The sequence below is a fragment of the Salvia hispanica genome, chromosome 4 (genome assembly GCF_029641045.1).
Source record: "Salvia hispanica isolate PSC_SH4W2 chromosome 4, Shi_PSC_v1, whole genome shotgun sequence".
In the NCBI taxonomy this organism is placed as follows: domain Eukaryota; kingdom Viridiplantae; phylum Streptophyta; class Magnoliopsida; order Lamiales; family Lamiaceae; genus Salvia; species Salvia hispanica.
This window is the reverse complement of record NC_142695.1, coordinates 51,524,392-51,527,955: the sequence shown is the minus strand read 5'-3', so window position 1 is coordinate 51,527,955 and position 3,564 is coordinate 51,524,392. Positions and strand designations below refer to the sequence as shown.

At 33.4% G+C, this 3,564-nt stretch overlaps 1 long non-coding RNA gene across 1 annotated transcript; it reads left to right on the top strand.

Annotated features, from left to right (window-relative positions):
• The first annotated feature begins 338 nt into the window (after nucleotides 1–338).
• LOC125197077 (uncharacterized) lies at nucleotides 339–1,718 on the top strand. The gene is made up of 2 exons (XR_007171995.2): nucleotides 339–526; nucleotides 1,231–1,718. It is a non-coding gene; the product is annotated as an uncharacterized LOC125197077 (long non-coding RNA).
• Nucleotides 1,719–3,564: the final 1,846 nt, after the last annotated feature.

Below are 3,564 nucleotides of genomic sequence, written 5' to 3'. Positions count from 1 at the left end.
GGCAGGCGATTCTATCCCATAAAATTGGCTTTACGAAAAAAAAGATATAAAAACTAGTAAATCATTTGCAAAAAATCTAAAAAATTATTTATGCATTAAATAATTATATGCAGCAGTCCATATTTGTTTCCATGTGGACTGAAAGTGTTGGGCTCTCTAAGGGCTTGTTTGCTTTGTCTGATAGGCACAGTTAGTGTGCCTTTTCTGAGATTATCCTCTGTTTGGTTCAACATTTACCGTAAATGCATGGCCCAAGTTTAATGCTCAGGCCCGCCCTAAAAATGCTGATAGTGGCAGTTAGCAAATCTGCCAAAAAAGCTCTGATACATATCTTTTCTCATTTTTATAAATTATGCTTTACACACATTACCAAAATAACCCTCTCTTTGAATTTATTTTATTCAGAATTTGAGAACAAATTACCATACGATTCTCCTCCACCTGCGTGTTCTACGAGCTTCCGATGACTACTGTTGTTTGAAGAAGGTCCACCGGAACTGCACACTGACTTACACGCGACGACAAGGTTAGTATTGAGGCATTAATTTTTTTTAACGCTGAATTTGGTGCATTAATTCAGTTCATCAGCTAATTTTTTGACACAATTTGGTCCAATTCATAGGCAATCTGGGTTTCACGAATTCTAATTTCAAAATTGATTTCATGATGTATTTGGGTTCAACTAGCTATCTTGTTTGAAAGGGTGGGAACATTGTTTTGGTTTGCTAAATAGACGTAAATTGACAGGTTTATGTTTTGGTTTGATAAACTTTTGTGGTTCAGGATATTGAACTAATATACATTGTTGAAATAGTTTCAATATCATATGATGACAAGATTGTAATATTCAAGGCATATTTAATAATGACTCAATGTTGAGGAATTAAAATTTGAAAGATATCGAAATGGATTCAAATAAAAAGAGGAATTCCTATCAATATTGGAGCACTTGAAAGATTTCCTTTTTCATTATGCTCAATGGATTTACATGTTATGTAGGAATACAAAACTTGGTTATGTCAACATTTGCAACTATAATTGCCTTAGATCACCTATTTTCTCTGCAATGGGACTGTGATGCTTGATAACTCATCTGCTAATTGTGTGTTTGGAGTAGTTAAATGACCTCAACTTTTCGAAATCCACATTAAATAGCTTGTTGATTTTTGTGTTCTTTTAGCCCATCCCAAATGTTTTGTGCATTTACTCAACCTTATGAATTGTCTACAGATGAATTGTTCTGCCAAAAAGGACAAGTTTTTACATTGTATAAGTAATATTCTAATGGATCTTTAGAGAGACAAAAGGGATCACCAATGCATCAAATGGTAGCACCAAGCTTAAGAACCCTCTTCATGAGTAGAATAGTTCTCATTCGAATAATCTGGGATAAACACTCGTAAGTCATCGAACCGGAACAGTAGCTGCTGCTGTGAGAAGTCACATGATGCTGAAATCATCAAGATATTATTGTATATGGTATGGAAGAGGCAGGTATAATTCCAAAGGCTGGATGCAAATTGTAGGTACAAGAGTTCATGTAAACTAGTATTCTGAAATGCCACACCTTGTTACATAGTCATATGCAAGACATGCTTCTTCATGTTGTAAAAATTGCATTGAAAAGTTTCACTTATTTTGTTGGTAGTTTGAGTTTATCTTGTAACTCTTTCAACAGCTAAATCAACAAGTAGGAGTTTCAAGGTGCTGCTACTAAATGCTGAATTATGTTTTCTTTTTTTTGTTGAAATGTTTTTCATAAGAAAGAAGTGGGGAAAGAAAAAATTGGAGACTTTAAAAAAATATTGGAAACACATGATTATCCTCAAGTGCAGCTCATGAGTCATTTTTTTTTCGTCTGAATATGTATAGGTGTATGGTTAACATGAGTAATATGAATGGTAGAATTAAAATCAATTGATCATAACTCTAATGACATGTTCATTAGAGGGGCAAGTATTAGGGCAAATTAGGGAGACAAAAATTTCTTGAGGGTACAAGTGAAAATATACATTATTGAAGGTATAATAATCCCAAACCAAACACCTGAAATTTAACTGCATGAATTTAACTTCCAATCCAAACAGCCGTCCCAAAAATGGTGGACCATGAAACAGAAAATGCAAACCATTGCCATCCCTTTTCTTGAGAAACGGAGAATGTCAAACCAAACACGCCCTAATAGTCGTGGACAAAATATCTGTCCCGGCCCATATTTATAAAACCTGTTATCCGTTGTCATTTAGTTATAAGCGGAACTACAACTTGACACTTAGTTGTAATTTTTTTCCTTTTTTACAAAATGTCAAAATAATACTAGTAATCTAGTATGTATAAAAAAAAATAGAACTGATAATGAATCACCAACTTATATCAGCCTCCCAAGTCAAATAAAAAAAAATACTAGACATTAAGATGATTTAAAAAATAACTCGATTTACACACTCTCCCCAACACTCATCATAATGCTAAGGAAATCTAAAATCAGTAGCTAGTATCGAATCAAAATCGGCTTCAAAACAAAATCATTTTCCACATGAAAGTCTCATTTTCAATGGGTTGAAGCAACTACCACACCTTTACAAAATTCAGATCTAAAATCATATACAGGTACCTGGTTTATCTGACTACAAATCTCCAAAGTTTTATAGGAAAATGATTTCGAAAGAAAGAGGGAAAGTCGCGCGAAAAACTGCCTCAACACATGTTTTGAAATGAAGTTAAAAAATATGCTTTTACCGAGGGTTTTTCACAACCAATTTTCATAAATTAAATTCGGTTCGAGACCATAATACTATGCCATACACACTTAAAGGTAGTGAAGATGATTCGGCAAAACAAGAAACGAGCATTTGAAAAGTCACAAGTTAAAATTAGTTTGTGGGAAGATACATGGATGGATGATATGAAATTCAAAGAGCTGGGCAGTGGTGATTTTTGAAGCAAATCTAGGACTAATTTGTCTGGAACAAAGGATCATGGCAACTCCTTTTTCATAAGCGAGTTAAAAATACTTGTGGAAGGGCTCAAACAAACTTCTCCACAGTGGCATCTAATTTATAGCCACTTCTGGTGCAAGACACTCTCCCCTTAATTGGCAAACCGAAACTACAATGGAGGATGATTCATACAAATGCAAATCATCCCGAGAATTCGAAGGTCTGCACATCACCTCTGTTATCCCCTGTTTGGAAAGAAACGACTATATGTTCCGTTTAGAGAAAAAGCAAGGCGTAATATTTTCGACTATATGTTCCGTTTAGAGAAAAAGCAAGGCGTAATATTTTAATTTTGCTATTCTTAAATTTTAATGAATTTCATCTTTAATTAAAATGTGACTTGTATATAACTATATTACAAACAAAAGGAATAAAAATGAATTATTAAAATGTAAATTTTATGTAATTATATTTAAAAATAATAAATCGATGGTGAAATTCATGTATGTATAGTCTATAGTGTTAGCGAAGGCACGAGTTGTATGTTGTTTCTTAAATAATGAATGGGGTTAAAAACGTTATGAATCCAATTTTAGTAATGGTGCATTATAGATGCTCGTATCAA